Source organism: Anser anser (assembly GCF_964211835.1).
Source record: "Anser anser genome assembly, chromosome: 16".
Classification (NCBI taxonomy): domain Eukaryota; kingdom Metazoa; phylum Chordata; class Aves; order Anseriformes; family Anatidae; genus Anser; species Anser anser.
This window is the reverse complement of record NC_139737.1, coordinates 12798057-12809994: the sequence shown is the minus strand read 5'-3', so window position 1 is coordinate 12809994 and position 11938 is coordinate 12798057. Positions and strand designations below refer to the sequence as shown.

General features: G+C 46.1%; 1 long non-coding RNA gene across 1 annotated transcript; it reads left to right on the top strand.

Moving 5' to 3' along the window:
* The first annotated feature begins 2912 nt into the window (after positions 1-2912).
* On the top strand, positions 2913-8317 carry LOC310882381. Its single transcript, XR_014572931.1, has 3 exons — positions 2913-3023; positions 5586-5781; positions 7911-8317. It is a non-coding gene; the product is annotated as an uncharacterized lncRNA (long non-coding RNA).
* The last annotated feature ends 3621 nt before the right edge of the window (positions 8318-11938 follow it).

Genomic DNA, 11938 nt, shown 5'->3' with positions numbered 1-11938 from the left:
TGCTGTAGTCAGAGCTCACAGATACACAAAAGAGAGAAATTGTGAAAAATTGCAATGACAAGGTTGTTTGGATATCTTGTGATGTTCTGGCTTTAGAGAAATCCATGCCTAATGTGCCTGCATGGCAAGGTAAACTAAAGACCATATAATTCTATTTAAGCTTAACATAGCAGAGGAAGAAACCCATGAAACCCACATCTCCTGGACTCCTTGTTGTCTGTGAGCATTGAGGCTTACTTTTACACGTGCTGCTTAGTCATTTGATGCTAAAGAATTTAGGATAAAGTCTTTCTGGGATTTTGTTGGTTACTACAGAACTTAGGGCACTGCCTCTGCCTTATTCATACTTTCTTTGAACCATACCATGATCAGGTGCAATTTCAGGGGGACCTGGAGGAGAAACACCTCCTGGTTTCTTGCACCTCCCTGTCCTCCCTTCCTGCACCCCTGTTGCTGTAGAGAACCCACTGCTTGTTCCTCTAGTCGTCGTGAGGCTGAGCTTGAGAGAGAGGAGGCAAACCCCTTCCAGAAGCCAAACTGGAGCTTTATATAGACTTTTTCAGGCAGTGACAGGATGAGAATCTGGTGTATGAAGTGCTGGGGTGAACTGCTTATCTTGGGCAAGGCGTGCACAAGTGGGTAGTGTCTCACTGAGCTGGAGGCTCAGAGGGGAGTAAGAAAGCACCTTCCCACTTGTGGGATGTGGTGTGGCATTGCCCTGTGTTGCGGGATGGGTGTCTCATGGGGGCTGAAATCCTGACCTGGATGACAGACAGGGAGTTGGTAGAGTCTGGACAGACCTGAAACTGTCTCCATACATTTATTTCCCACCTCTTTGCTTCTACTTCATTTTGCATCAGCATTTGTCACCGCTTTTTCTCTCTTCTTCTCCCCAAATCCACTCCCCCCCCCGTTCTTAACAATCCTATTTCCAAGCCTAGAGCATGTAGGAGTGCTTGAACTTAGGAAATATATCTTGTTCTGTTCAGTGTGGGACTTCTTCAAAGGTTAGCTGCGTTTCCAAACAGCATCATCTGCAGCAGTGCATTGAGGTTTAGAGCGTTGTATATTAAACATGCAAACAGATACTTTTCCCAATAGCTGCCTCATCTTTCACCAGATATTAATAATGCAGGGAGTTTTAGATCATCTGTCCCTGTCATTGCTGTTGCATATTGATATAGTCACAGTGACTAGCTGTTAGCAAAATGTGTGAAGATATTCCCTGACCTTTTCCCTTCTCCCCACCAATAAATCCCGTATTTTCCGTGGAGGCAACCAGCACCGTATGCTGGCAGCAGTATTTTGGTAACATCCATACTGTGGACTCTGGCTACAATCAAATATAGGCCTCAATACTTTTCAGGACGGTCGCTTTGGTGCAGATCTCTGTGATCCCCTGACTTATTCATAAGATCCTCCTCTTTGCCAAACAGCAATATCTAATTCCCGTTCCTGTCTCTGATCTCTGACTCACATCACTGCAGGGTACAAGTATCCATCACCGGGCACAGCCCTGCCTACAAAGCTGTGGGATGGCAGAGAGGAAACTTGAAGAGGTCTGGGGGGTTTTAGTCTGCCCCATAACCCTGGAGTTGCAGGGGGCCCCCACAGGATGACCCAGATTTTTTAAAGACCGAATTTGTGGAGAAGCGAAGTGGTTTATGTCTCCCTTAACAACTCTCCCCGTTGCAGAGGTAGGAGGGAGTTGGAAGGCAACCCTCTATTTTTGTTCCTGAAATTCAGGCTCACTCGGATACCTGTGGGTGACAGAACTGAGGTGGATAGCACCCTATTGCGCTGCTGTCCGTGTGAGCAGGGCTGGACCTCGTGGCTGTTCACAGGCGTGCAGCCTGTGTTGGGAAATGTGGGTCCTGGGGTGCTTCCTGCAGCTGGCAGGCACAGCCACCGCCTGCCTGCGTGGGCAAACACTGGCAGCTGCTGCTGCAATGCTCCAGTTCCCTTCTCCCTGAAAGCCATAGTGCAGTGCTGCCTCCTTATTCCAAACAAAATATTTGTTAAAGCTCCTCCTTCAGTCTGTTATTTTTTCCGTGTTGACGGCGCTGGCAGGAGGTGGGCTCAGGGTGGATTTTCCCTTGCTGGTGTCAGGCTGGAGCTGAGCCCTGCTTGCATGGGGTGAGCACAAGGAGACTTGTGTCCTCGGGGGGCAGCTGATGAGACAAGTGACCTCGCTGGAGAAATGCACGCTGGCACCCATGGGCAGGGTCATAGCAAGGGTGCTGGGAGCCAGAGCTGCGGTGGGAGTGCTGAGGGGCACCGTGGGGCTTTCTGCAATGCTGAGGACAAGGACTGAGTCTCCTGGAGCAATTCCAGTAGCCCCCAGACTGGTGTAATTAATGAGACATCCCGCTTTATGTAATAATGTGTTTTGTGTGACTCACCCTAATGAACAAAAGCAATTCCATGTGACTCCTAATGGGACTTCTGGTCTTTATGTCCCCGTGTTTGCTGCAAATTATTTAAGGCATCTGGGGGGATTTGTGAGTAATGAAATCTCTGCTGATTCTGTCTCGCCTTACATGACTCCAACGATCTGGTCAGTAGTTTAAGGTCTGTTTTGGGCTTGTACTTCACCTGCAGATCTGCCAGCTTGCAATTTTCTCCCTGTTCGTGTTCTCTGCTTTCCTTTAGCTCTTGACTGCATTTCCTTTGCCTTCCATCAGCTTAAAAAATAAGATGTGTTCTTCTGTATTACATGTCTGCCTTGGGTTTGCTGAGGCTGGGCCTGTCAGAAAAGGAAGCAAAGCAATTTAGCTCTTAAATTTAAGGATGGTAGCAGTATTCATGGCATGATCTTATTCAGGCAAGTGTGTGCAGTGCGTGCAAGGTGTGCCCAAGTGCTTTCCATAAGTCAGCTCTTGGACCTCACAGACCCTCTCCCTCCCATTGCAGGCAGAGAATGAGGGAAGAAAGCACAGGACTTCTTGGCTTCGATGGTCAAAGGAATAAGCAGATCAAGCATCTTCATGGGTGGAGATTTTGGTAGTCATGTCAGTTTTGTGGTAGGTTTATTTATTTATTTATTTATTTATTTGTTAATCTTTCATGTTCACTTTTTTCACTTGGTGCCCTGAGGTTGCATTGCACTTTGGACTTTGCAGTTGTGTGAAGACGTTCTTCTAGATGCAGCCTTGGAACAGGGAGTCCAAAGGGGACTTTGGGGAGATTAAAGATTGCTTTGAGAGAGTGAATGAGAGCAGACAGCCGGTATTTCCCAGAGCTAAGAGCTGGTGCAGAGCCTTAGCACTTTGTAACAGCTCTGAATCTGCCACTGCCAATGGCCAAAGGGGATAAAACCGAACATCTGCCAGCTGTGACTTTTGACCGGAGAGGGACGATCCTCCTTATTCCAAGGAATGAAACTGATTTAAAGAACTTCAAGCCCTGCTTTTGCTGGTATTAGAATGACACAGATGTTAGGGTCATGCCTTTATTTTTAGGAGCCTGCTTGAGATTTCAAGCCTACAACAGAGCAGTCGAAAGGGAACCAGTTTCCCTTGAAGGAAATGAGTTAAGAGGCTTTTGTGGAAGCAAAACCGAAGGGGTGAAAGTTGCAGTGAGATACAAGTTGCACTTCCATCGGACACAAGTGCCTCAAGTTCTTGACCTTTTCTCTGATTCAGTGCACATTGCCTAAATCCTAAAGTATCCAACCCATGAAATGTCAGGAAATAGTAGTTTAGGGACAACATCTTGAATCACCTCTTCTCAGAAAGCAGTGGCTGCTAGAAATGGTTAAGGTAACCAGGTGCAGTGGGATATTTTTATCTTCTCTCCCTGAGTAGGAGGATTTAAGAAGACTTCAAAAAACAGAGCCAATTTTATTTTTAAGCACAATAGTTTAAATAGCTTGGGATTTTTCTACAGCCATTATAGACCAGACCTTTGAAAGATCCAACCCCTTTGTCTCACTTTTAAGGTCCCAAAGGGGACTTTAAAGCAGAAGTCAATGGGGTTGGCATGTCAAAGTGGGTGAGGGGACATATCCTGGATGGTGGTGTGGCATTTGGCAATGGTTATTTATTGCTAGCAGTTAAAGAAACCTGGAAGTGTTTTTAAGTTATAGCAGGAGCCAAATAAGGAAGAGTGGTAAAAGCTGCCCTTCACCTCCATTTCCCCAGCATTGCTGAGCCCCTGATGGCAAGGCTCAGAGGAGTGGCTTCATGGTAGCCTTATTCATACCTCTGTCTGGTCTCACTTTCTCATTCCTTCTCTCTTCAAAAAAAGCCCCAAGAATATGAATGTCTGCATGTATAGTTAAAAAGAATACAAATAGTCATGCTAACAAGACTTGTATGTATTCATGGTGTCCCTTTCCCTACTAGGGAAAAATTCGTTTCTGTAACAGACTGCAAATGCTTTGTCTGGTAGACTGTTGTGCTGTGTGAATTTACAGGTATTCGTTAGAGATGACATGGTCATGTTCCTGATGAAAGCAATAGAAACGTGTGATAACACATGAAGAAAATCCCCCCCAGACCCATAGACAATAAGAACAGGAATCCACCAAAGCATGACTGCCAATTCTTCCCAAGATGCAAAGTTTAAAAACATTTAGATGGAGGCAGAAACAGTGCAAGCAAATCCATTTCCATGTGCAAAATTTTCTGTTAGTAATTGTAAATTGGACAGTGAGTTGAAATTCTCCCCAGTGGAGAAAGGGAAAGCACAAAGGCTTCTTCCCCTCTAAAATCTTGTTTGTCTCTGTGGTACTTACAGAGCCCTCATTAATGAAGTATTTAAGCATGTTGCAACCTTATTGCAGCCCCTGAGAATAACATTCATTTTACAGACAAATTAAAGCGCAGGAGCTATGTTAACACTTACCTTGGCTCAGCTGTCCTGGGAACAGCAGCCTGCAGTTTTCCCAAACTCACATCTGCTCATCCTCAGTGCCCTTGTGGGCAGGCTGCGCTGCAAACCCCAGTGGCTGTAGTGGAAGGTAGCAAGATCTGCTTAGGATCCTGGGGCCATTTTATTTCCCCAGCCTCAGCCATCTGGTGGCTCTGACAAAGCAGGTATGTGGGGGTCAGGCACGGCCCCGGCAGCCCATCTGCCTTGTAATCAGAGGGTGAGCACCCAAACCCCCTCCAAGTGAAGAGCACAGTCCTTGGGGCTGGCCTCTGGCCACGTCTTGGGGTGGTCCGTCACTTCAGAGCAGATGCAGATTGAAAGTGCAGCTTCTTCAAGGTTATATGGACTGGCTGTGGGCAAATCTGGCTTCAAGTCCTTGAAAGCCCAGCTAAGCAGCAATGTCGTAGGTCCTCGGGTCTGTCTGCCAACGAGGGGCCCTTTTTCCCTTGCACAAGTCTCCCAGGCACGGGATGCAGGCAGAGCGCAGCTCGGGGGCGATGCTCAGGACACAGCCCTTGGGGAAGAGGAGTGGGTTCCCCAAGGTGAGATTTGGCTCTTCCCAGGCAAGAGCCCCTCAGAGCTGAAGAGGATCAGGGACCTCGCAAGGAGGAGGACACGCTGTGGGGCCTCTGCCCACAGCCCCTGGTCAGGATGTCCCAGGAGGGTTTTTTCCAGTTCTGAATTCCTATAGCTATCTATCCTCTTTTCAGAGAAATCTTTCTTCAGCCCTGAATTGAGCTGTCTGGGGACAATTTTCATCCTCTTTGTGAATGCCCTCTTGCTTCCAATATCGCAGGTGGCTGAATGCTTTGCAGATGAATCGAAGTGGAGGAAGAAAGCCCTAATTAGCTGCTTGCTTCGCCGTTTCAAGTCATGACAAAGAGGTTCCGAAGTTGTGGCTTAAAGGTACTCGGTAAATAAGATAACTAAATACAATGCTTTTTTATCCCCATTAAATGATATGTTAGATGGCTTTGAAGAAAGTCTGAAAAATAACAAGGCAAAGATAGAACAGTAATGTTGGTGACTTCACATGGAAGTCAGGAAATTCCCTGTTTATCCCACAGTGCTTCCCTGGACTGCTTTAAAAGCCAAGAATTAAGAATCATCATTAAATACCATCCATTTTCCATTTCTGGCATATATTTAACAATAAATTGAACATGAATTTTCAGTCCTCAACGTTCACTGAGTATTTCGGTCCTGAGATTTTCTGCCCAGAGGGCTAAGGATAAGACAGTCTGTTCAACAGGCAAGAGATTGTGTAAAATAGGAACCAGTGACTTCAGGCAGAAGTTTTCTTGTGTATTTGAGTGTGAAGCTTGTTTACTGTCACTGACTTGAAAACTTTATTTAACTAGTGTGTGCCTCAGTTTCCGTTCTGTGTCGAGGAAATAAATGTTTGTACATCTTTGGTAGTTCACAGAACTAAATAGAAAAAACCAACCAGAAAAAAAAAATACGGCAAGACAGCTCACCCAGTTGCTGTTGTTTATTTGCCTTAATTTTGTGCCTAGAACTTGCAGAGCTGACACCTCTGAGCAGTCCAAAGGTGGTGTCACTCTACCAAAGGTGGCATCCTGCTCTGGGGACCTCTGGGGCCCTGGGGGAAGGGACAGCACAGACGGGGCTGCACAACCTGACCAGCTCGACCAACTTCATGGCTGCTGTCCCTGCCTTTCATTCTGGTTCATTTTGATCACGTTCTGTTTTGTGTTGTTTCTTGTTGTTTTGCTTGCCTATTTTCAAAAATTCAGTTCCTGTACCAGCTAATTCAGAACGAGGAGCGCTGGGGAAGCTTTCTGCAGCCTCTCTAAGCCAGAAGAGAAAGCAGCATCCTGCTTGGGAGGGAAACACCGTCTGGGTGTAGAAACACCTGAATGCTGCAGATGAAGTCCAAATTAAAAAGCTTATTAAGGAGCAGGGGAGAGCTTCCTATAAGGAGAGCAGTGGGAGCCGTCACTGGCAGGATACCCTGTGCTGGCAGGGGAAACAGTGACTTTTGGATGGCTTCTCGTCTCTAACAGGCACTATATTAAATTCACCTAAATTCCACAGCAGCCTTGGGCTATGAAATTAAACAAGTCTGAAGGATGCTGTGGGGAGAGTAAATGAGGAGAGTTCGTGGAACTATTTATTGCTGTAGAATATATGCTTTTTGGAGCATGATTATGAAGAATGTAAAATAAATTATTAGCAGACTAAAAATCAATTTCCTTTCACCTACAGTTATTCTAGGTTGTGGTAATCCCTCCTCTCAATAATTTTAAAATCAAAAATTGGTTCAAAGTTTGCTCTTCACTGGGAATATATGTCTCTACAAGGCATTGGAAATCTTCTTTACTACTTTCCCATAAAGACCAGTTGACAAATATATTAGTCATCATGGGAGTGGGAAAGTATATTTATATTTTTCAAGACATAACAGCAGCTCCCCCCCTTCCTCCAACTTTGGCACTCCTTTTTTTCTGAGCTTTTTGTTGACACCTGGAAGGGAAATAAGAAAACGGGAGGAGCGCGTGGGGCTCCAGCAGGAGAGCTGCACCTGGCTTGGGGATTGGGGCCAGGTTGTGCAACATCGTTTGTGTACAGCTGTTTTTGTGTGTGCCTGTCACAGTTTGCAGACAGAAAGGTATTCTGGGTGGGGGCTCTGAATGCTTCTCCAAAATTATTTTTTATACCCATTGTATGGCTCTTAAGTGTCAGGGAGTAAGGGGATTGAAAATGGCTTTATAGTAATCGAGACTCAGGCCCTACAGCTCACAAGAAATTTGTTAGCAAACTCACCAGTATTGTAATTAGAGGTGTTCAAGTGTTTGTGTATACAGAAAATGCATTTTCTGTAGAAAGATCAATTTTTTCCATGGAAAAAAGTGATTTTAAAGGAAGCGCATGGATGTTTCTGTTTTGTCAAAAAGATTTAAATGGAACACATCATTCCTGACTAGCGGATCCGGATCGACCTATCCCGGCATATTAAGCCAAATCAAAACATGTCATTTTCAGTTAATTCAGTGTTTCTTTGTGTTGGCCAGAGCTGGCTGAGTGCCTGCGGGAACTGGGGTTCAGATGCTCTGTGCTGTCCTCCCGCTGCCCGACAGTGCAGGGGCTCTCGTGCCCTTGGGGTGCAGAGCAGGGCCCCAGGGCGGCTGGGTGGGACAGAAGGACAGACGGCCAGCGGACGGAGATGGCATTGAGGTGGAGAGCCCAGGCTGGGCAGGTAAGCTGCTTGGCTGCTGCAACAGTTCAACCAGGCAAAGCAAAACATTTTGATTTATGTATGTACAAATCTTTCTAAACAAAACACATTAAGGTAATCAGGTTTTCTGATGGATGGGAGCTGGGGTTTGCAATGTTCTCTTACACTTGCCTATGACTCACATTTGATTTACCTTTTCTTTGCACAAAACTCCCTCTCTGCTGCCTCTTGCTGTCTGGTTGTTTGAGCTAGCACTGGATGGACCAGGAGCCACCACTTACCCTTTTTTTTTTTTTTTTTCAAAAACGGAATCACTTTCAGATTCAGCGTAGCTGAACTTCTCTTTTAATCTCCTAATTTGCAAAGCTTCACATATACATTTCTGTGCCTTTGTTTCTGGGAATAGCTTGGGTTCCTGTCTTGATCTGTATGCTCGCATGGTGTGTGTGATACTGGAAAGCACACCACCTGCACTGCTAATAGTGAGTATCTAACAGAGGCAGAATAAATAGTTCGTGTGCATCTTGTAGACTGGGAGAGTCAGATCTACCTCTAAGTCACTCTTCTTTAAGTGAGTAAAATGCTCTCTCTCTCTATGAATTTGCATGAAGACAAACCTGAAATATTGCCATGCCTGAATTAAGTTGACTGAGTCCATCTAATTAAGCAAAGGCTTTTCCTTACAAACATCGTTTGTAAACACCGGTTGCATTCAACTGAAATGTGAAACATCAATTGACTTTAACTCAAGCTTTGCCCTCATTGAGGAGGAATGCTCATAGAGCTGCTCATGGATTTTGGTTTTGTTGAATCAAAAATTTAGCAGGGCGTTAAAGGTGTGAAGGACTGGGATGGCTGGCACCCACTGGGATTACCTAAGGGTGATGCTGACTTCCCTCCCAGGCCCACTGGGTGCTGAGTGCGATTAAAGGAACGCCAAGGAGGGCTGCATGCTATTAATTCTATAGAGGAGATCTCTTGCATTATTCATCAGATGTATACAGCCTATTCTAAGAGCAGAGAAAATAGAGAAGCACCTTTAGATGTATTGTAACATCTGTGAGTACAGCTGGCTCTTTTTCTGTGTGTTCTTCTTATTATGTGCAATTTGTATGTTTTCTTCTCCATCTTCAGAAAAAAAAAAAAGAAAAAAAGAAAAAGAAAAGAAAAAAGAAAAAAATCTCCGAAGAGAAGAAACTTGCAAAGCTTGTTATTACCAGGGCAAAACTCCCACTCCTCCTGTAGAGACAGGAACGGCCAAGCTCTCATTCAACCTTGGCTGTAATACCTGCTATCATTTGTCAGCCTTCACGTAATCAGGTAATTTACTATAATTCCTCCACTTTCAATCAAGCCTGGTAAGCAGACGGCAGAATTCAAGCCTGTAGGTTTTGTCAGATGCCGCAGCCCGGCTCCAGCCCTGGTACCATCCCTGCCCTTACGGCAGAGCCCAGCTCCGCTTACACCATAGCTGGGGGGCCTGGGCCAGGCAGCCCCACCTGGATGGAAATGACATTAGGCACTTTATTCCTTAAATTGCAGGAGCAAAAAATTGACAGTGTCTCCAGCACCAAATAAATACTTTCTGAGAAGCGTGTGTGAGCCATTGCTGTTTCACAGCCACAGTGCTGCCATGCGGCATCTCAGCAATGGGGAGCAGGTACATGGGGATGAAGGAGAACAGACATTGGGATTTTGTATGGGATCCAATCTGTGAAAGGTTTGGCCAGAAAATGCAATGCCCAGTGTCTCTTTTCTCCTGTCTCTGAGTAGCAGCACCAACCTTCCCCACTGAAGATGTGAAGCCTAATGCACAAATGTCCATGAAATGTTCAGATGAAAAATAGTGAGCAAATCTGAAATGTTTATTATTATTATGCAAGATTTTAGCAGCCCTTCCCAGGCGGCTACTCCAGAAATAATGTTTGGCTTTTGAAACTGGAAGGCCTTGTGTGCACTGCCTGTATGCAGAGGGAAGGCGGACCAGCTTCTCCCGGGAAGCTTGAGTCCACCAGCATCCTCTGGGATGTGCCGTGAGGGCTGCATCTCCATGAAACATAAGCTCTCCTTCCAGGTTTACCAGGCGGCAGCACATTTGTGTATGTTTTTGCCCAAACTGCTGAGGGCTTCCATCAGACAGAAGCAATGTCGGATCAGATGGACTCGCTGCTTTAGGACTTCTTTATTAAGAGCTGCTTAAAGATGTGTAATCCTTTCATGCCTACTCCCAGAGGAGGGCTGGAAGCGGGTGCTTGGCTTGTTGCATTAGCATCACTTTTCTGGTTCAGAATTGCTAAGCACCCCAAGAAACAATGGGAGAGCTACCTGGAAAACCTAGGCACATTGATGCAGCACAAACGTCACTGACAACCTGGGAGGCTTGCACCATGCTTGGGATGAACGCACAGTGTGTGGCACTCGTCTGTCGCTCCTCGCAGCTGCTCGAGGACTTCTCCTGTTGAGAACTGCCAGTGCTGCCGCAGCACCATGGCTCTGGGGTCTGCTGAGCACCAAAGCCTGCTTAGAAGGGCTGAAAGGGCCTCCTGGGAGACCTCATAACTCCAGCACTGGTGTTTTGGAGTGACTGGAGCACTGTAAGTGAAGAGCAAGAGGTGCACTCGTGCACGGGGGCACGGTGACCCAGATGCCTGGCTGAATTGTGGCAGAACTGTGTTCTGCACACATGGGTGCTGAGCTTGGGAGCTCTGCAGAGCTTTACCAGGCTGTTGGAAACGTTAACCAGGGGCAGAGAGAGACGTATTTTGTCTGGTGGGAAAAATGAGAGAAACAGAGAGGGAGACGAGCACATTTCTGTGTTGCTTTTGTTGCACGTGTTCATGTTCTGATGGATGGTCCTTCTGCTCCCTGGTGCCCGTGGTGCCCATGGTCCTGATGTGCATGGTTTGAGGGCTGGCAATGACCAGAGGCTTGCTCTAACACCCCTTTCCCCTCCCTCCTCAAGCCGTGGAGATGAAAGATGACTCCTCAGCTCTGATAGCCATTGTGTCCTTCTGCAGGTTCATCAGGTGCGACAGGGACTCAAGCTTGTCTGAGCCTTGATGATAAGCTCTCCTTGTTAAAAGCCATTATATTCGCTACTAGCTGAGTATAATTCTGACTGACTACTGCAGTTCTCCTCTGCATGTAATTGAATTCATATTCATCATAAAGCAATGAAAAATAAATTGTGTGTGTGTTTTTTCCCCCTCATAAAGCAAGGCATGCCGCTGGCTCTGCCTTCTCTGTAATCTTCCCCTTTGCAACATATTGTAATAGAATTCATGGGAACAGAACAGTCAAAATAGATTGAGCTTTTTTGACCCACCTAGCAGAAAAAGAGCTTTATTTCAATGCTGAGGAGGAATTGATTAATTCAGTTGGCTTCGGGGAAAAGCTAAAACCTTAGTTTAAGATGCTTCAACACCAAAGAACAGAGCTTGCTCAGTTGCAGGCTGAGGTGGTGTGGCAGAGGCCCTGTGCCACCAATTAGTTGGTTTGAGTCTGAGGTCTTAAAGGCTTAATGTGTTTCCACACACAGTCTCCCAGTTCAAGCCTCTGTACTTTGTGTACTTCCAGCAGATGAAATATTCCAGTTCAAAAGAACTTCCCAGTCCTGCGTGTGGTACCGTTGTGACCAGTTCAAGGAAACCATCATCCCAGAGTCCTGGTGGTCCCTTGTGCTGCTCTGCTGGATGGACATCTTCCTCTGAAAGAAGCTCTCTAAGTTCTTATAAAACCCTCTCACCTGGGCATCCCACAAATGACAGCAAGTTGGTGGGGAGCTAGCCAGCTGAGGCTGTTGCCTCCTCCCCACCTTTGTTTAACCTTTTGTTTTGTTTCTCTGTTTTTGATAGGATCCAGAAA